General features: G+C 36.7%; 1 long non-coding RNA gene and 1 other non-coding gene across 2 annotated transcripts in view; both read right to left on the reverse strand.

Annotated features, from left to right (window-relative positions):
• Positions 1-5,353: 5,353 nt before the first annotated feature.
• On the reverse strand, positions 5,354-16,123 carry LOC107840873. The gene is made up of 3 exons (XR_007045175.1): positions 15,601-16,123; positions 14,861-14,957; positions 5,354-5,813 (listed from the first exon to the last, which is right to left on the reverse strand). It is a non-coding gene; the product is annotated as an uncharacterized LOC107840873 (transcript).
• Positions 16,124-17,673: 1,550 nt separating this feature from the next.
• LOC124887429 overlaps positions 17,674-22,609 on the reverse strand; it is a 10,954-nt gene continuing 6,018 nt past the window's right edge. Inside the window, exons 2-3 of the long non-coding RNA XR_007045176.1 lie at positions 22,180-22,354; positions 17,674-20,208 (exon numbers count right to left, since the gene is read on the reverse strand). This is a non-coding gene — a long non-coding RNA (uncharacterized LOC124887429). The remainder of the gene's footprint in view (positions 20,209-22,179; positions 22,355-22,609) is intronic.

Here is a 22,609-nt window from a genome sequence, read left to right on the forward strand (position 1 = left end):
GCAAGAAGTTATGGCTAATTTTAGTCCTAGTCGTAAAACACCGTCATTTTGGTGCTTGGCGCATCGCGGAGGGAGTCTATTTAACAATTGTCAAATTCCAATTGCCTATCATGATTATGGCATATCGCGATAAAGTTTCAGGTTCCAACCAGTGGGACAACGCGATGGCTCCGCGTCGCAGTGACCCTAAAAATCCCATTCATCAATTTCCAGTGAGCTACCACGATAGTAGCGTGTCGCGGTGGCCTATTAAATTGGACTCACAATTATATTTTTATTTCATCTCATTTAGGGTATATTGGATATTTTTCACCCCTTATCAGCCCAAATATGAGATTTAATCCCAAAGACGCTAGAATACATACACAATCATCCAAATTACTTAAGAACACTCTCTAGGTTTTCAAACTAAAAACTCAACTAACTAAAGATTCAACCGTGGGTTTTCCTTAATTCTTCAATATTCAGAATCCCCATTGCTAGGGCTTTAAGAAGCACCCATCAATTGTACGTATAGTATTCCAAAATCTAGAGATCATTCAAAAACTTCTAATTTGAGGTACGTGGGGTTTATCCTAAAAACTACATAGGCTTGTAAACACTAGATCATGATTTAAAGATTATCAAACATGAATTTTAAAGGGATTTTTGGAATCTATGTTTTAATTATGCATTATAAATGTTTTTATGATATTGTTGATTTGGCCTTTAGGTCTTTCCCCCTTGAATTGATTTACAAGTATATGTATATGTATGAAAACTGAGATTGAAGATTGTTTGAGAGCACATATTATGAAACCTCTCTCATATTCTGAATTAAAGATTATGATTTTGTCGGAAAAGAGTTGAAATGCATGCCTTGTGATTTGAAAGTAGTTTTGTCAATGTCATAGCAATTGAAATATGATTTAGAAATAATGAGAGAGTGTTTCTTGATGTTACTATGATGTTCTTGTGTTAAAGAGAAAGAAATGTATGCAATTGAGAACTTTGACATGACCACCCTAAATTCTTGAAATATTTACATAGAGAGTTTCTTGCATATGTTTACATGAGCTTTAAGAAAGAGTTTCTTGAAATGATTTATTGATATGGTGGTCCCAGATTTACGTTTTAAAATAGAGATTATTATATGCTAATAATGGCTCAGAGATGTGACTTGCAAGTCAATGGTATGACGATACCATAAGTATGTATGCCATAACAGAGTATGTTTTCAGAGTTTGATTTCAAAGAATTGATGTTTTAAAGAGTTAAAACTAGGATTAAAGAGGGTTAGGTGGTTACCCGAAGAAGGTTTGAGTTCAAGTAACTCTTAGCCTAAAATCGTGATTTGCCGATCCGAATATATTATTTTTACACTGATGACGGTCGTGTGGCGTAGCAGAGTCGGAGACTCCAACCCTTGCGGCATACTTGGGTTGGAGGCTTCCCCTCAGAGTCAATGACAGATTCCATATAAACCGTGAAATTTTAGAGTTGTAAGGTATACTACCTAGCGCAGAATTAAAACAAAGAATTTCTCAGAGTTCAGATGATTTTCTTTTAGAGTCTTTTAGAAATGCCCATGAGATTTCTTACTATATGATATGTTTATGAACTGTTTTAAATTTCTCTCATATATGTTGAATATAAATTATTATTTTGGATTTGCTCTGCATACCAGTAGATCTGTATTGACCCCCTACCTCTCAAGTTCAAAGGCTTAATCTAAAGGACTAGCTAATTAGTAGAGTATTCTAGAGAGAAGTGATCTGTGCAGTGGTGAGCCTTCTTTGTTCCAGAAGGCCTGTTATTTCAAATCATTTTATTCTATTGTTTTGGTCTATTGGGGGCCTTGTCCCAGTTTTCAAAATAGTTTTGAGATGTAGTAGAGATTTCACAAACCGATTTAGATCTTATTCAGATGTTTTGAATTGCAGTTTTCTTTCTTATGTCTTGAAACCCAGAGTTAATGACCATGTTTCCATATCAGATTAAATTTTTACATTTTCTTTTATATATGAATGTTGTGCATGATTACCAGATCAGATAGAGTAGGATATCTGGGCCTTCATGGTTCGGGCTGTCCGTCACGGCCAGGCCCTAGTTCGGGTCGTGATAGTTTAACAATAAGGAATGAAATCCGAAATCAACTAAACAACATCTGAAATAGTGTGCGAAATCTCTACTACATAATCAAATGACAACTGTCTGAAAACTGGGACAAAGCCCCCAGCAGACCAAAACAAATGGAATAACATAATATAAAATAAACAGGTCTTCTGGAATAAAGAAGGCTCACCACTGCACAAATCACTTCTCTCTGAAATGTTCTACTGCTTAGCTGGACCCCTAGATTGAGCCTTCAAATTTAGGAGGTAGGGGATCAATACAGATATACTGGTATGCAGAGCAAATCCAAAACAATAATTTATATTCAACATATATGAGAGCAATTTAAAATAGTTCATAAACATATCGTTTAGTAAGAAATCACATGGGCATTTTGAAAGACTCTATAAAATAATATGAACTCTGTGACACTCTTTGTTATACTTCTGTGCTAGGTGGTATACCCTACAACTCTGAAATTCTTTGGGCTATATGAAATCTGCCATTAACTCAGCAGCCAAGCCCCCAACCCAAGTATGCTGCAAGGGTCGGAGTTTTTGAATCTGCTACGCCACACGACAGTCGACAGAGTACAATAATAATCTACCCGTATCGGCAAATACGGTTTTAGGGTAAGAGTTACTTGAACTCAAGCCTTCTTCAAGTAACCACCTAACCCTCTTTATGCCCATTTTTATCTCTTTAAAACATACATTCTCTGAAAACATACTCTGTTATGGCATACATACTTATGGTATCGTCATACCCTTGACTTGTAAGTCACATCTTTGAGCCATTGTTAGTTTATTATAATCTTTGTTTTTAAAACATAAAGTTTGGGACCACCATATTGATAAATCAGTTTGAAGAACCCTTTCTTTAAATACTCATGTAAATACATGTATGCAACTCTCTTTGACAACATTTCAATGATACAAGGTGGTCATGTCAAAATTCTTAAACTTATGCAAATCTTTCTCTCTTTAACAAAACACATTTATGTCAAGATACTCCCTCTCAAAATTTCTAAATCATGCTCAAAATACTATGGTATTTGAGTAAACTATTTTCAAGCCATAAATCATGCATTTCAAATCCTTCACATTAATATCATAAACTTAAAGTTATCACAAGAGAGGGATTTCATAAGTTGTGCTCTCAAACATTCTTCAATCTAAATCTTCATACATATACATATACATATACATATACATATACATGTAAATCAATTTAAAGGGGGGAAAAGGCCTAAAGACCAAATCAACAGTACAATTAAACATTCATAATGTATAATAAAATCATGTATTTCAAAACCCCTTTTCTAAATTCATGCTTGATAATCTTTAAATCACGTTCTAGTGTTTACAAGCCCATGTAGTTTTTAGGATAAACCCTACGTACCTTAGATTATGAATTTTGGATGAACACTTGCTTTTGGGACTCTATTTGTGCTTTTGATGGATGATTCTTGAAGATCTTAGTTTGGGGATTCTAATTCTTGAATCAATTTTGGAATTTAATGGTGAAATTTTGAGGATCTTGAATCTTAGGTTGAGGCCCTAGGGTTTGGTTCTTGAGAGGATTTGAGAGAAAGGAGTGTATTTTTGGTGAAATGGAGGTTGAATTCAGTGTTTATGGAGTTATGGGGTGAAGTGAAAATTCCAAAATACCCCTCCAAAACCGTTTAGGAAACGCTAAATTTTAAAGGTGACGACCTTAGCTGATAGGTCATCACATATGTGATAAATTATCATACCAGGTCATCACTCAGAGGCTGATTTTGTGAGTTACTGCCTTGGGCTGACGACATGGCTGATAGGTCATCACATATGTGATAACTTATCAGCTCAGGTCGTCACTTGTCGATAGACAGACATGCTGAAGTAAAATGGGTATAACGTTTTTTTCTGATCTGAGATTTGGGAAAAATTGGTATCTTTAGAAAGATAATTCGAAGATCTTTCATTTGATATATAGTAGGCCACCCAGTTTATCATATACAAGGAGTTATGGTTGATTGAATCTGACCTAAGTTTCGACACTCACTCAAACTCGAACGATAGGAAAGCTTTCAACTCGTCCTTGAGTTTAGGGACCTCTATGATCTCAATTTATGATCAAATAGGTTCCCGCACTACATAATTGATTAACATGCCAAATTTGCATAAAATTTATGACTTTTGAATCATCTACGCATAGAAACGACGATTTTTCGTTCTATCCCGAAATTCAGGGTGTTACATCTTTATACAAGTAATAATGCCGTGCACTTTTCATTTGACAATATAATCCTATACTTTATCTGAGAATTCAGGATTTCTTATGACCACCACAATTTCTCTGTTCTCCACTAGCCCCACACCACACTTTGGTGGCCTATAATTTGTCCCTTATTTGCCACAGTACTTCTCTTGGAAAACTGTATTTATTCTTCAAAAAAATTTTTTTGGGTTTACGAATAAAATGGCAACACAGGCATTGATATCTTCTTCATCTATTACCTCCTCAGCAGAGGCTGCCAGACAAATTCTAGGAGCAAGACATTTTCAACCAATCAAGAAGGCTTCATTCGTTGTAAGGGCTACTGCCACTCCACCTGTTAAGGTAACCACCTTTATTGTTCCTTTCCATGTATAAGTAAGGGGCACATTGATACATCTAGTACATTGCTCTTCATATATATATAATGATAGCGCTGTTCGAGTCAGATTTGCATTTTGACTATTCCACCAGATACTATCACCCATGAGAACAAATACGGTGTACTTATACCCAACAAAGCTTATATAGATGAGATGAAGTCACCATGCACTGTTTGCTTCTGCTGGGGATTTTCAGCCACTTCGAGGTCGTTTGGTTGGGAAACAAGTTACGTTTGGGATTAGTTATGCTATGGTTAGTTGTATTGGGATTACTTATCTTGGTATTACTTTTTAGTGGTTGTTTGGTTTGTGGCATTCAAAATAATATGCATTGCTTTCTTTCTAAGAATAGATAGTTTGTTTACAAAAATACTCTTCATCTTATTTAGCTTAATTATTTTTTTAATATTAAATCATACAAAAAAAATTAAAAGGTTACTAATTTTTATTTAACCTCATTAGTTTCTTTTTCCTAAACATACATGTTAGGAAATTTATATTGATATTTCTTAAAGAAATTTAACCGGGGGCAGCCGCTGATCAATACAGACAAGGACTTCATTTGACACATGAGATTATAAATTAACATGCATTTTAGAATAATGTCTGACCAAACAAACAGAATAATGCAATAAATACATTATTTTTCCTTTCTTTCCTTTCTTTTTGATGACAGAGAATGGCTAGAGGCAGCAGTTTGGAACTCGGTGGATACTGTCCCTCTCTACTCTTCTCAATTTAATTATCAGGCTTTTGTCAGAGGCAGGGTTCGAATCCATGACATGAACCTAACCCACCATTATGTGTTGCTGTCTTACCACTAGACCAAAACGCTAGATCAATCAAGGCCTTATTCTCTTACATTATTGACTATGAAAATTCAAAAATGTAATACAGAACCTCCTCAGGGTTAGCTAGCTTATGGACTCCGTTCTGCAGTGCCATCATGAAGACTATAATCAGAAGATCAAAAACTAGAAAGTACAGTGTCTTAGGGAGTTCTCTCACGATCGTAATTTCAGTTATTCATCTCAAGCAGCATTAGCCAAAGGTTCACTTTCAGTCGATGCTTCAAGCCTGCAAGATTATAACCAAATACAGGAGTCAAACTCGCAAAAACGAGTTAAAGGACAAGGCAGGTACTGAAGACCTGATGGCACACCATTTGCAGCCCTGAATACCTACTTCAGAGAACAGAATAAACTCTTCTATTATCTTTTCCTGACATGTTAGGACAGAATCTGTGTCGTATAATAAAGGTTAAGTAACTTCATTACGGAGTTATTTTGTTAGTAAAATGCTTGTGCAAATGTCTCACCAACAATGACAAGCATGACAAGAAAAACAGGCAGGAAAGAGGGGAAAGCACCCATTGATAGAAGAAAAACCCACAACTTCGTGAAGCTGAAATAATATTCCTGCTTGAACTGGCAGGTGGCGCAATTGTGTCATCAAATTCAAGATAGAAGTTCCGAGGCTTAGCCACAAGATGAAAATTCAAGGAAGCATATATAACTTTTTTCTTCGAGATAATTTAATCCGGAAAACTAGAGAATTACAGTTCATAAGTATCGTGTATATTTAACCCTGAAGTCCTTCGCCAACTTCCATTCTTAGAAAGCTTCCTATCTTAACTGGTGAACCAACATCCTTGGATAGATTGCTTAACAATGTCTGTAAGTTTTCCATAGATGAGTCAATTAGTTAATCATCTATATAAACACCGTATGAAAAGCCAGTACATGTACGAACCGATATACATTAGAATCTGCAAGGTTGTGGAATCTAAAACGTGGTTTTATAACCAACTAAACAAAATAACATCCTCAGAAAACCAGAGCAAAAAAGTAATTTGATGTTTATAACAAACATTTACTTTCTTTCAGGATGGAGTAATCAGACAATTGAAAGGTGAGACCAAGTTATCTTCCTTCCTTCAAGGTGATACATTGCCTTGCACAAATCTCCAAACATATGTAGATACAGAAATACATTTAGATAGGACTCAACACAACATAAAAGATTCAATTAAACAAGAGATGAAAACATGAACAAAAAGGATGTCTGTAACATCCAGCCTAGCCACTAACTCCATATTTGCAACAGTAGTTGGGGCAATACAAGTGCAAGTCCTTCAACTAATTCAATTTTCAAAAGATGGGTTCCCAAGCCAAATAACATAAACTGGTTTAAGTTTTTACTTCCACAGATGTAAGATCTTTGTTGCAATTGTTGAAGGACCTGTAAAGCCCTAAAGCGCGATCTGGTAGGGTGTTTCATGCACTTGTATAAACAAGCAATCAAATGCCTGTTCTTTATTTTATTTTTTTAAAAAAGTTCATTTATGAGGCCATTGTGCTCTCTGTATGTTCATAAAAAACAATGTATTAATGATCAAGAATAAATTCAACTGATAAAGAATCTGTAATACAAACAGATATACAGGGCTAATGGAAGTGATAAGCAACCAACTGAGAATTGCAAAAAGGTGACAAAGAGAACCAGCAAGAACTGTCCAAACCTAGCATCAAGCTCCCATTCTGGGCATAGTTATATAGAAGAAGAGCATGTTGATGTAAGAGTAAGACGCATAAGTGATTGAGGCCTATAACTCTAATGGTACCTATTAAAGCCATGGAGGCTGGAGCAGTAGGAGAAAGTTATGGATGAACATCCTAGTATATGAAAAGGCAATTTCTGGAACTTAGTATAAGAAAACCAGATAAAGCTGAGTTCGAAATTAAACCTTTATATTTGCATCTGAATCAAAAAGTTAAGATGGTTCTTCGACTTGATTCTATATGGTTCTTCATCATAATTAACATGCTATTGTAATTTTAATTGACTGCAACATACGTAACAAGCTTAACAGTGCTTCCTCTGATGCCTTAATTCAGTCTCTTGATTCTATCATTTTGTTGTGTTGTTCTTTTTCTGTAGTTGCTCATTCAGTTTCGATACCAGAAAGATTGCCTGAACTTGGATAAACTCCATAAAAAGGTGATCACCCAACAAATGGACGAGCTCAAAGAGGGAGGAAGCCAGGAACTATGCTTTCAGAGGTGTCGGCCAAAAATTGTGAGTGCAGGAATATTTTTAATTCCTTTGCTGTTGTTATTCAATACAGTATTTTTTGAAATCTCCTAAACTAAAAGCCATTTATATTTTTTAAATAATTTTCTCTCTCAAGCACAATTCCCATTTCAACCCAAAACCCCAACGGTGGTCCTTCTGATCACTGGAACATCATATATTAATGAAATAGGAGGTCTGGGTACATAATATATTAACTGTGACAGGTTCTATGAAGACTTGAATAGCCTTGATAAACAGAACACAGTGCAAAGAGACATGCAAAGGCGTGATAAACAATGGCGATAACAACTGGAGAAGGTGAGGGGGGATCCAGAATAATGATCGTGGAGAAAGATAATCAAGTCTAGCAGAGAAAGACAGTATCTGAAGAAGGGAAAATGGAACTGGCAGTTCAAGACTCAGATGTTGCAATTGAGAATTGGGAGGTTCAAGATGCAGAACCCTTAATCATCCAATCTCAATCTAAGTTGCTCGGACTCTACAAAAATGTGGTCGCAACCGCGTCGGATCCTTCATAAATGCACTACTTTTGAAGGATCCAACACGCACCAGATGACATTTCGAAGAGTCCGAGCAACATAGATCTCAATTAGCATTACAGGAGAAAGAGAAAGAAACATCCCTATGGGTACAGCAAAATTTGACGATAATTGGGAAGCTGTTGGGGGCAGATTTTCAGGCGCATGAAGAAGCCCTGGAACTACTACTACAAGTGGATAGCCGCAAAGCAGCAAAAAGAATGAATCTGCAGTTATTTGTACGAAGAGAAGATTCAAAGGGGCGCAAGGCTTAAAAGCTTGGTAGATTTTGATGTCAAATTCAAAAGTGGGGGAAACAAGGGTAAGGGGAAGATCAACCTGCAAAGTGCTTAATGCCGTTCAAACTAATCTCATGGAATGTTAGGGGACTAAGTTGTAGAGATAAAAGAAGGTTAATTAAGAGTATAGTTTTAAACTGGAATGCAGATATATGCCGCTTTCAAGAAACAAAACTGGAGGGGGAAATCACAGAAATGGTATAGCAATTATAGGGAGGTAGAAGGGTAAGATTTGCATGCTGGGAGGCTATTAGAACCGGGGGTGGGGGGGGGATTCTTTTAATGTGGGACAGCAGAGTGTGGAAAGGGGAGGAGCTGGAGACTGGAATGTATACAATTTTTGTCAAATCTGAAGCTCAGCTTCAAAGCTTTTCATGTTACATTACTGGGGTATATGCACCCAATTGCTTCATCAAAAGGAGGTTAGTGTGGGAGGAAATTGGAGCTATTAGACGTCTAATTGAAGGGCCATGGGCTATATGGGGTGATTTCAATGTTTACAGGTTCATCTTTGAAAAGAGAAATTGTATCAGAAGAACAAAAGGAATGAAGAAATTTTCTGATTTCATTGAAGATTTATGTCTAATTGATCTTCAAATGGAAAATGCAACATACACATGGTATAAAGGAGATAATCATGAAGCAGCAATCAGAATTGACAGAATCCTGATTTCTGAAGAATGGGCTGAAAGTTTCAATAACTTGAAAGAGATCCCATTGCAGAGAATCATTTTAGATCATATTTCTATTGCTTTACAGGGAGGTATTTGGAACAGAGGCTTCATAGATAAAGTTAGAGAATGGTAGAACAGTTTCAAATTTGAGGGGAGACCAGATTTTAGTCTGGCTTGCAAAATGAAAGCTTTGAAAAATAAATTCAAGGAGTGGAGTAGAAGTGCACGAGGGAATCTGGGCTGGCAGAGAAAAGTTTTGTGGGAGAAAATGACAGAATTTGAATCCGTAATGAAAGATAGGATGCTCACTGAAGATAAGATTGCCAAAAAGGGTACATTGCTTCTTCAGAATGAAGAATTACTCAAAAAGAGATGAAGTATCTTTGAGACGAAGATCAGGGGCTCTTTGGTTGAAAGAGGAGGGCATCTTCCACAGAATTGCAAATGCTCACAAGAGGTATAATCACATTAACCAACTGAATATTCAGGGGGAGTGACCCTCACTCAGGATTCTGGAAGAATTGAGGAATAGATAGTGGATTATTATCAGAAGCTATACACAGAGACATCATAGTGGAGACCTGCTGCCAATTTTCCTAACTGCCCTGTACTCTCACTAGAGGAGAAAGAGAGCTTCCAGGGTAGATTTGAGGAAGAGGAAGTGTTGAAGTGTTCAAAGTTCTGTGCAGTGAATAAGGCACCTGGGCCAGACGGTTTCACTATGGGATTCTTTATAAAATGTTGGGAGATTGTAAAGCAAGACATCATAAAGGCTTTACAAAATTGCTATGATCAAGAAATGTTTGAAAAAAGCTTCAATGCAATTTTCATAGCCTGATACCGAAGAAGCAAGGAGCTTCTGAATTGAGAGATTTTGTGTTGGAAATTGTTTTAAGTTACTGCACTAGTTTTTAGCAAAATAAGTTAGTTAATTTAGGATGAATTTGAATTTTGAATTTAAATTAGGTTGTTTGATTTGTTGAGATATTTTAGTGAGTTTAAATTTTGAATGTTGCTGTTTTTTCTATTTAAAGCCTCTTGATGCTCAATAAAATCATTGAATACTATTGAATGCTATTGAAAGTTATTCAATCCTTTGAGAGCCATTTTAACCCCCTTTTCGCTGCCCCATCTTTTTTTAAAAAAACCAACAGTGGTATCACGAGCCTTATTGATCTTACGGGATTTGTGTGTTCTTCCAAAGCGCTACCATACCATTTTTAACTCGCAAGGGCTATCTTTTTAACCTGTAAGGGCTACCTTTTTAACCCGTAATAGCTCCATTTTAACCCGTAAGGGCTACCATTTTCAACCCATGCTTATTTTCAAAGCGTAGGGTTATTTTCAACCAAAAAGACGTCAAGTAGCAGTCTCTCATTGAATGCCCCAAAAATTTTCACTGGTGAAAACTACCAAATTTGGTCAGTGAAAATGAAATCATATCTTCAAGCCTATGATCTGTGGGAAGTTGTAGTGGATGATACACCATTACAACCACTCCCTGAAAATCCTACTGTTGCTCAAATTAAATCTCATTCAGATGAAAACCTCAAAAAATTCAAAGCCAAAACTATAATTCAAAATTCAGTTGCGGATTCGATTTTTTCTAAAATCATTGCTTGTGAGACAGCAAATGAAGCTTGGGAAAAACTAAAAAAAGAATATCAAGGAAGTGACCGAGTTAGACAAATGCAAATTTTGAATTTGAAAAGGAATTTTGAATCTCTTAGAATGAAAGAGGATGAAACTATTGCTAAGTATTCTGAAAAGATTTCTTTGTTTGTCAGTAAAATCAGGTTACTTGGTGAGGATTTCAAAGATGACATAATAGTAGAAAAATTCTTGTGATAATTCCGGAGAGATTCGAGTATAAAATCTCATCTCTGGAGGAGTCTAAAGATCTCTCTACTATCTTTGTTGAAGAACTAATAAGTGCTCTTCAAGCACAAGAGCAAAGAAGAGCTTTTAGACAAGACAATGTTACTGAGAGTGCCTTTTATGCACAAAACAAAAAAGGAAAAGGTAATTATCCTCCTTGCAGACACAACAAAAAGAAAACACACTTGAAGAATTTTTGTTGGTGGAGACCTGATGCAATATGTGGAAATTGCAAATAAGCAGGTCATGTTACAAAAGTGTGCAAGCTTAAAAACAATCCTCAAGCACAATTTGCGGAAGCAGAAATTGAGGAGGAGTACCTTTTTTAAATCGCAGTAACTAAAGCAAGGAGGAGTGTTGGAAATTGCTTTAAGTTACTGCACTAGTTTTTAGCAAAATAAGTTAGTTAATTTAGGATAAATTTGAATTTTGAAGTTAAGTTAGGTTGTTTGATTTGTTGAGACATTTTAGTGAGTTTAAATTTTGAATGTTGCTATTTTTTCTATTCTAAGGTGGCTATTTAAAGCCTCTTGATTCTCAATAAAATCATTGAATACTATTGAATGCTATTGAAAGTTATTTAATCCTTTGAGAGCCATTTTAACCCCCTTTTCACTGCCCCATCTTTTTTTAAAAAAATAACAGATTTTAGATTAATCAATCTACTGGAAGCATGTATAAAATTTTCTCCAAGGTGCTTACAGAAAGATGTAATGGAAAAACTAGTTGACTCTCAACAAATGACATTTATCAAGGGTAGACAGATCATGGATGCAGTCTTAGTTGCTAATGAAGCTGTGGGATCAAGACTCGATCAGAAAAAAAGCAGGTAAATTAGACATAGAAAGGGCCTATGATCATATGAATTAGGGCTATCTTTTGGGAGTTTCGGAGATGATGGGTTTTTGGCAAAAGTGGATATACTGGATAAAATATTGTATTTCAACAGTAAGCTTTTAGTTCTGGTTAATGGAGCACCTGCTGGATTCTTTAGAGCTCAAAAGGGTTTGAGGCAAGGGGATCCCTTATCCCCTTTCCTATTCTTGCTAGGAATGAAGGGTCTAAACAACATGGTTAACACTGCTAATACAAATGGTTGGATCAGAGGATTTAATGTGGATAGAGTAGGCAGAGAAAGCCTAGAAAGTGACTCATCTGCAATATATTTAAAGGATCGTCAACAAATGCGTTCTAGTGCGTTGTAAATTTTTATCTTGGACTTGTATCATTTGATGATGCCATGTGAATCGCTAGAAACATGTGAAGTATATGGCTAACCCAATAATGAAAGTTTCGTAAGGGGACTAGAGCAGGCTACCTTGAGATAAAAGATCTTCTTTCTAAAGAGATTTGATTCAGAACTCATCTGCAATATATTGATGATACACTCATCTTCTGTGGGGCTGAAGAAGATCAAGTCAAGTATCTGAGGGTGATCTTGGTTTTGTTTGAAGTGATTTTTGGACTACATATTAATTCGAGAAAGAGTTTCCTATATCCAATAAATAATTTAGCCAACATGGAGGTTTCAAATACAATACTGGGTAGACAGGTGGGAACACTTCCAACCACATACTTGCAGATGCCTTTAGGAGCTAAATCCAAATCTTCTGGGATTTAGAATACAGTGATTGGAAAATGTGAGAAGAAACTGTCCAGATGGAAGGGACAAATTTGTCCTTGGAGGCAGAGTAACACTTATCAACTCTGTGCTAGATTCCATTCCAACATACATGATATTCCTATTTCTAACACCTGCAGGGATTATCAATAGATTGGACATAGCCAGAAGGAAGTTCCTACGAAAGGGAAATAAAGAACAAAAAGGGTATAATCCAGTTAAATAGAAGAGGTGATTGCAGAAAAGAGATATGGGGGGTTGGGAATAAAGAACTTGAAAAATCATAATAAGGTTCTTAGAATGATGTGGCTCTTGACGTATGCAAATGACAAGCAACAACTATTGGAGGGAAAGTCATTGAGGCAAAATATGAGGAGAAAGATAGGTGGATGACAAAAGAAGTTACTGCACCATATGGAGTGATCTTGTGGAGATCTATCAGAATCCTCTGGAATGAGCCTAAGAGCAACACCAAAATCAAAGTAAACAATGGGGAAAGAAAAGATTTTGGAAAGAGGAATGGCATGAAGCAAGTATCCTGGAAAACCTTTTTCCAGACTTGCATAACATAGCAACACAACAAAACATTACTATAGTAGAAATGTGGACACATGAAGGGTCACCTTCAGAAGCCAGATAAATGATTGGGGAATTCCAAGAGTGGCAGAGTTTTTCAGCACAATTGGCCAGTTCAATGGAACACATAAGGGGAAAGATAAGCTATGGTGGCAGTCCAATGAGAACGACACATTCAAGGTTAGCAAAGCATTACAAGAAACTGAATCTCCCTAACCAACCGACCATCAACTGGTCGTGGAAGAACATCTTGAGGGTCAAAATTCTTTATAAAGTAGTCTGTTTTGTCTGTCTCTTGTCTAAAGAGGCCATTCCCACAAAGAAAAACTTAATGAAGATGAGGATGACATTAGATCCTGCATGTTTGTTGTGTGGGGAGAAGCCAGAAACTGGAAGCAACCTATTTTTGCATTGTAGGTTTACATGTCAACTATGGAGGATGTTTCTAAACTTAAGAGGTATATCTTGGTCCATGCCAGGAAAGATCACACAGACACTTCAAAGCTGGGAGGAGATAGGGATACAGGCCAATAGCATAAGCAGATGGGGAATCATTCCAGCCAGTATATGGTGGACTATATGGCAGGAGAGAAATTCTAGGTGTTTTGAGAACACAAAAAATAGTATACAGTTGATCAAGCTGAATTATATATTGACTTCGTGTTTTTGGTGTAATCAGATTTAGTCTAATGATCCTGTCTCTATTATTGATGTTCTAGGATCATTATAGACATAGGATCATAGGTTTTTGTACATATGGTTGTAGTACAACCCATGTACTACTATCCTTTGATATATAAATACAAAGTTACCGATTTAAGAAAAAATTATCCAATTTTGTATATACATTCAGACACATACAATTATTTGTCTTCATCTTGCATTTTTAGTCACTAACATGTGTATTTGGTTGTATTTTGCACTTAAATCATCGGCAGGCCTTGGCATTTTACAGTAGCTTTCGTTTATCACTGAAAGATGATGGAGCTGTTTGAGAGAAAAGCTGGTTACAAACTTTGAGCAAAAATCTGGTTATAAAAGGTCCCTAATCTGATCTTATGTACCAACACTTCCAGTTAGTGACTATTTTGAATTAGGAACTACCACCCAACCCACACGAGAAGGATAAATGGTGCATATCTTGGTAACAATTACAATAGCCCAACCCATATAAGGGAGGGTATATCTGACCCATTTTCATACCAATTCTAACATCGAAGCCATATCAAAAGCAATTAAAGTAATAGGGTCCCCAAGTCCAGATGTGTTACATCTACCTCTAGTTTGGATTTTCATCTTGGTCCTGAATGCACACTAACAAGCATCAAGGAATTATTCTATGAAAATATCGGGTATTTAAAATAGAAGTTTGGACTGTGCCGAGAGCGTGATCTTCTAGTGAAAAGGAGTAGAAACAAAAATCTAGCAAAATGGCATCCCAGCTAAATGATTACTTTCTTACCTTGACACTCACATCAAAACTACTTCCTCAAATACTTGCGCAAACGACCTTCTACCATTTTTTCTATGGCAATCTGAGGCTTCCTAGAACTCTCTTCCTGTAAAGGAAAACAAAATAAGTACTTAGAATTTGAATTTACAAAACCTTACAAGATGATGCACATATAATGGGCGCACACTTCATAATTGATCAAAAAGATATGGGTTGCTGCTGACGTTGATGAAACATATTGAAGCATTGGAATAATCTCCTGGGTCCTAACAGTTGATGCAGTGTAACTTCTAGTTACCAAACTTCTAGAGACACATCACTGTCTTTGTTTTAAAAATGACAGCAAATAACCTATCTGAGCATTACTAAAGTATGACAAAAATGAAGAATAGGACAAGTCACATCCTTGAGTAACATTTGCTTTCTATATGTAGGCAAAATCTACATGCCCTTATCTTAAATGAAGTGTTCAAAGTTCTTTAAAGTGTTTCATAGCATCAAATAGAAAGACACAAAGCTATTAGATTACAAGATAACAATGCTCCAACCACATTCCATACCCAACCACCCACCCCAACCTAAAAAGGCACAAAAAAGAAAAAAAAGGAATGACGATGTATAACAAGCATTTTTCTGACCACAAGCATCGTAGATCAGATTTTAGTGGTATGTCAGTCTTTGATTTCACAAATCCTATATTTCCACATGAACCCAATAGAAATAAGTCATAACTCTGCATTGGTAAGTACCTGAGATTTGAGAATCTCGCGTTCATTGGGTAGCACATCAGAGGAAACATCTTCTTTCGTCAAGAACAATGGCTTTGCAGCAACAACATGCATTGCTAATCCTGATCTGATACAAGCCAAATGGCCATCTATGCTTTTAAAGATGTCATTGGATGTCAAAGCATAAAGACTCAAGACTTGGTCACCTCGAGGACACAAGAACATGCATGGAGGACCCATTTTGAGCATAATATAAGATAAACCCGTGTGTGGAAGATTGCGTGGGGGCTTACCTTTGATGCCAACCCGAGACTACAAGTGTTAAAGAATGACCCTACAGTTGTGGAGCATTGAAGAAGAACCCTTCATTAAGGGTATTTTGGGGATCACACTTTGTTAGAAAGACACTTCATGGTCATCCCTTTCATTAAGGGTATTGTGGTCATTTTTGTTATGTAATAAGCTAGCCTCTATATAGTCTTCTATTAAGTCATTTGCTCTTTAGTTTTTGAAGGATAAATATATAAAAGTCTTCTTCTCTCTTTGAGAGTGTAACATCCTTAGTGTAGGGCTTGGAAAAGCCAATATTGTTCTTTGCTTGGAAACGGTGGATCTTGAGGTGAGTTGATTCTCTTAGCGGCCACCGTAAGAACTTGGTACTTGTTAACTTATTTTGAAGAGGTTTTAGAGTTTTGATACACTCTTTAGTTGCTACCTAATGGGTTCTCTTTGTGTCAAGTTAGCTATCTTTTACTCTTTTTAAGTTTATGTTTGCTTCTCGTATCGTGTTGTCGTCTTATTGTTGCGGGTAAAGGCTTGTGATTGTGGGTTGTTTGCGGAATGTTTTAGTATTGTAGATACCGTTTGGTATCAAAGCATAGCTTGATCTTGTTCCTACAAGATCAAATCTTGGGCTAGCTCACTTGAAAAAAACAGAGGTGTTGAAAAACTGAAAAACTCAAAAATAGTAATCTGTCCATGTTTTTTGTGTTTAGGCCGATTTGAAGCCTAGTTTTATTGTATTTTTCCGTGTGTTTTGTTGTTTCTAGTGTTAGTCCCTTCTTCAATAACACTTACAGAGTCTAGATCTTAATTTTGAGTCATTTCTGAGTTATTTTTGAACTTTGAAGGTTGCTGTTTTTTGAGGATTGGTGGCTTGAAAGAGTGTTGTTGAAGTTTGTTGTTGAGATTGGGGATTAAAAACGTTTTGTTGATGTTGTTGTTGAGGGTTGGAGCTTGAAAAATATGTTGTTGATGTGCGAGATCCAACTTGAACCATAGAACTCCAAGATTCAAAATTTGTGTTCTTGGTGTTCTTCACCATCTTCATATTTTGTTGAAGAGAAAATGGTTGTTTAATCTTAGAAATTGAAGAAAGAGAGTGTGTCTTGTTGTTAGTCTTTAAAGACATAACTCTAATACATCCAAAGGGGAAAGGGGACAAAAAGATTTCAAAAGTTGCCTTGCCAAAAGGGAGAAAGTCTACCTACCAAGACTTACAAAAAGAGAAAGAGCCAAAAGTCTTTCAAAAAGGTGTTTAGCCAAAAAGGTGCAAAAAAGTCAAACACTTTTTTAACTTGAAAAAGGGCTCCAAAGTCTTGTTGTTACCCTCCCATAGAAAAAATTCCACCATTCCCCACTTGAAATTTGATCAATACAATTTTAAGACAAGAAAATTTCTCAAACTTTCAACAATTTTAATGTCCAATAGGAGGTTGCCACATCATCACCCTAGAAAACGACCCTTAGGCTCAAAATTTTAAATTTCTAAGTTTAATTTCTCGTTTCTTTAGTTCCAATTTACTTGATCCTAGTACTGATAGACAAACTAGTAATCACCTACTAGGTTGTTAATTAATTTTTGAATACGTTTCTTTCGTGTCTTCGTTATTTATGTACTTTTCTCGTTTGTAACTTGTGGTAACTTCTTTGTTTCAAGTTCGTAAGTGAATTTTATTTTGTGTCTTGAGTCAATCAAAACAAGAATCCATTCCGGCCGCTAAGTAGGATTGACATCTTATTGACTACCGGTGTATAAGCAACTTTCAATATTCGCCGCTCCAATTGTGAGAATCACAAAGGTGAGTGTATCGAGTGTTGGTAAAGAGCTTTTACTACTAATCTTGTTTGTTTTCTTTTGTTTGTTGTTGTCTTTTTTTTTTTTAGGTACCATGACTGCCCATAATTTTAAAGCCACGTGTAATCGCATCTATGACGATCTTGAAGTTATGCAACGGCACATTGAAATTATACACCAATTGTTACCCAAACTCTTCCCTCAAAATCCAATTGTCCAAACAACTTGCGATGAGAGCTTCCCAAAGGAAGTTGCTGCCCAAGATTGTGATGGAATTTCACACCGAGGTAAAGACGAACACACTCATGAACGTCAAGGTAAAATAGCTAACTCTTACACTTTTGTACATGCGAATGATAATTGTGTGGCTAGTGGCCTATTGAGTGTGAGTTGTAGCTTGCCTATATGTGAGTCTATTGTTTCTTTTCCACTTGATGATGATGTACTTGTTGTAAGTGTGGATACACTAGTTGATCCTATTGATGACCGAATCGACCCTTCTTGTAAGATCGATTTATGTCTACCTAGTGTTGAATGAAAGTACATCGTCTTGTGAAATTTATGTTGATCAACTTTTGTTTGAAAATTTTTCAACACTTGAGGATGTGTGTGATATGATTAATGAATCTCAAGTGTGTGATGATGTTGAAAATGTTGATCAAAGGAATAGGAGTGAACCCGCGAGCTTGCCCTTTGATTCTAATATTTGCTTGGCTCATAGGGATAATCATGTGCTTTAAACATCTTTAAAACTTGATAATGAACTTTTAGAGAGTGAACTTACTTGTTCCAAATCTACCTGCAGGATAGATCATGCTCTCTTTAGGTATAATGTCTTGTTTGAAGATGGTATAATCACTCCCAATGAACCTAGTGGTGAGAATGATAGTATAGATTGTCTTGAAGTCTATAGCCTATATGCTAACCCATTATGGTGTGACAACATTAGTCCTAAAGATGGAAATCTCTTTTTGCAAGATGAGAGTACTCTTAAGGATAAGGAATGTATAGTCCTTCTTGACAACCAGAGGGCAAAGGTGTCATTGATTCATTGGGGTAATGTTTCTAAATATGCATCCTTACTTAACACACTTTTGCTTAAATTGTATGAATCCCAACTTGTGGATGCCAAGTTGTCTATTTGTTTGAAGAAAAGAGAGTGTATGTTCTTAAATGCTTTGCCTTCACCCTTGGATGTCTTTATACTTGATTCTTTCCTATACTACCTCTTTGCCTATGATGACACCCATGCTAGTTTTGGGTTTGCATTAAGTAGAGGTATAGGTTTTATTGGTTGGCCCACTTGTTTGAATGACAAAATTATGTGGGATTGGTGGACTTTGATACCAATAGTGGCACCACATTTGATGAGGCCACTTGAAGAGGTAATGAAACAATTGTGCTTTATGGTTCCTAAGACAAGGGTAGCCTTACTTTTTGGACTTAGTGATACCATTACGACCTTTGTAGTTTCTTTATCGCTTGATACTTGTCATAGCCATTTCCCTTGTAACATTCTTACTAAACTTTTCTTGACTAATACAAAGGATTCATGGTTATATCTTAAGTATGTACCACCTTGGCATGATGATGTTATTTGTTGTACTAACCCTAACCCTTATGCCATGAGGAAGTTGTGCTTGTTTGTCCTTTCTTTAGTTTTACAAGGTATGGATTCGAGGTCGAATCCTTTTCAAGAAGGGAAGGATGATACGATCCAAATGGACATCTATGCTTTTGAAGACGTCATTGGATGCCAACGCATAAAGACTCAATACTTGGTCACGGACACAAGAACATGCATGGAGGACCCGTTTTGAGCATGACATAAGGTAAACCTGTGTGTGGAAGATTGCGTGGGGGCTTACCTTTGATGCCAACTCGAGACTACAAGTGTTGAAGAATGACCCTACATTGTGGAGCATTGAAGAAGAAACCTTCATTAAGGGTGGTTTGGGGATCACACTTTGTTAGAAAGACGCTTCATGGCCACCCCTTTCATTAAGGGTATTGTGGTCATTTTTGTTATGTAATAAGCTAGCCTCTATATAGTCTTCTATTAAGTCATTTGCTCTTTAGTTTTTGAAGGATAAATATATGAAAGTCTTCTTCTCCCTTTGAGAGAGTAACATCCTTAGCGTAGGGCTTGGATAAGCCATTAGTGTAGGGCTTGGAAAGGCCAATATTGTTCTTTGCTTGGAAACGGTGGATCTTGAGGTGAGTTGATTCCCTTGGCGGTCACTGCAAGAACTTGATACTTGTTAACTTGTTTTGTAGAGGTTTTAGAGTTTTGATACACTCTTTAGTTGCTACCTAATGGGTTCTCTTTGTGTCAAGTTAGCTATCTTTTACTCTTTAAGTTTATGTTTGCTTCTCGTATCGTGTTGTTGTCTTGTTGTTGCGGGTGAAGGCTTGTGATTGTGGGTTGTCTGCGGACTGTTTTAGTGTTGTAGATGCCGTTTGGTATCATGATCCAACAAGCTGAAGTGCATCTTGTGAGACATTCTTATCTTCTACTTCAAGTGATAACATCCCGGCAATACATCCAACACCTGCATAGGCTCACAAGTGTTAAATCTACTATTACTTCAAATATCAAAGCTCCAGTTTTTTATTATGAACTGATACATTAACAGCAAAGCAGCCAGAAGATGCATAGAATAGATTACAAAATAAAAGAAGATATCAGCTATCTTAAGACTAGGGAGTTGATAAGATCCAAAAAGTGATCAGAGTTACACTCAGGGGTAAGATTAGCCCAACAAAAGAGGGAAACCAAACATGGGGTTGAGAAAATAACTGGCAATTGAGATACCATCAAAAAATCTTTGATTCCTTTCCATCCATAGGCACCACAAAATAGTTGCAGGAACCATAGACCAGATCTTCTGGATGGAATCCTCAACTTTCGAGGAATTCAAGCTGACAACAGCTTCCCTGACATTGCATGGCATAGTCCATTGCAGTCTATAAAATGTTAGAAACATAGTCCATATGTCTGCTGCACTGGACAATGGAGGAACAGGTGATCATCTGATCGATTGTTTCAGCATTGCAAAGGCATATATGGCCTCTGTTAGCTAGCTAAAAACGTCTCCTTCTGATGAGATGGCCTTGAGTTAGGATAGGAATGCACCATTTAGAATTATCCAACTGAAAACACCAACTTTTGGGGACAATTTAGTCTCTTCCCTAAAGTTTCCAAGGCCAGTGATCAATCAATTCTTTGTTAGAGCTCAAAGTATGATAACTAGCACTGACTGAGTATGACTAACTCATACTGCTGTCCCATTTGAGTTTGTCCCTACTTTGAGTATTGATTAGTCAATCCTGAAGGCTACCAAGAAGTGTTATCAGGTCTTCCAATCACTCAGATTCCTTTTCTTTAACTTGGATTTCATGTACGCACCCCCACCCCCCCTCCTCTTTCCCGGTGCAAGGGTAGACTGAATTAGTTGCAATTGAGAACAATCTTAGATAAGCATCCTCCAGGGTGATATGGCCATCCATTGATCTTTCCAAAATAGAATGTGACCCACATTTCCTACCTAAAATGATGACTTAAGGGTGAACTCATCCCACAGATTCCTGATATCCTTCCACAGCTCACATCCATAAGGCGATCTAACAATATTGGAGCACCAGTGACAATTACAACCATACTTGGCTTGAACTGCGTCCTTCCAGAGACCAAATACCTTCAATGCCATTTCATTACCATGCTCTTATTGTGTAACGCCAACTTCTTCACCCCCAAGCCCACAAGAGATTTAGAAGTATACCTTTAGGGCATTTAACCCTGTGGAACTTATGAATTTTACTGTTGCTCTCCTACAAACAACAACATACTCAGTGTATTCCCACATAGTGGGGTAAAGGGCAGCCCGGTGCACTCCCACATGAATGGATACTTGAGTCTATCAAGCGGTTTTTTGTACTTTGGTTGGAATTGGAAAGAGGGGCATAAATTAGGCAACATTGTCCAAAGCATTACTTATAAAAATTAGTCCGCCACCTAAACAGAGATATTTGTTTTTGTCAGATAGCCAATCTTTTCTCAAATTTTTCAATGACCACATTCCGTATTTCAGTTGACCTATGTCTAGCCCCTAGAAAGGCCAAGATAGGGGGTAGAAAATGAACTGGTATTGCAACACATAATATCAGCCAGAACATCCAACTTGAGATATTGATAATATCAATTTTGCTAATAGAACGACTACTTTGCTAGTATTTATGAGTTCAAAGATTTATCACCAGCAGTGGAAAAAAAACCTTTCTCCATGTTAAAAATTGTCTAAGTGATGAGAGGCCTTACCGGAAAGAGAATCAGAAGAAGGGGGAAACTGGTGCACATTTCCCTAGTCAGCAAGAAAAGGGGTCATTTTTTATCAGGGGAGAAGCTTTTCCACTCAAAAGCTCCGGTATAATTTCATTTACAAATTCGAATATGCACAAAGAAGAAGAAAAAAAAGGTGTGAAATATGCCTTTGATACATCAAGGCATCTCATATGAATTCTACCTGGATGAGGGCTTGTATGTTGATACGTTGATATCACACCAAATGATGGAGCAGACACTGCAAACCCTCTTCTTAGTTTGACATTCTCCCCCATCATTGCAGCTACTTCAGTTATAGCATTTTGCACACTTTTTTCTCCACTCAATTTAGGATGGTCAAGGTTCAGCTTCAACTTCTGTAGAAAACAAAGAATTTAAAGGGTTCTGATCTTCGATAGATAAACAGAGCTGCACAAACACAAGAGGATTTGAACTTGCAATACGAAAACTAGACAGCTGCAGTTGTCAGGATGCTTCTACATGAAAGCATAAATCAACTGAAAACTCCTAATAATCGATATTAAAAGTAATTACATACGTGTACAAATTATCCATAATGTTAAACACGATACTCTGAGGTCCTAAAACTAGTGCAAACAGTAAATATATAC

Source organism: Capsicum annuum, chromosome 9, assembly GCF_002878395.1.
Source record: "Capsicum annuum cultivar UCD-10X-F1 chromosome 9, UCD10Xv1.1, whole genome shotgun sequence".
Lineage (NCBI taxonomy): Eukaryota > Viridiplantae > Streptophyta > Magnoliopsida > Solanales > Solanaceae > Capsicum > Capsicum annuum.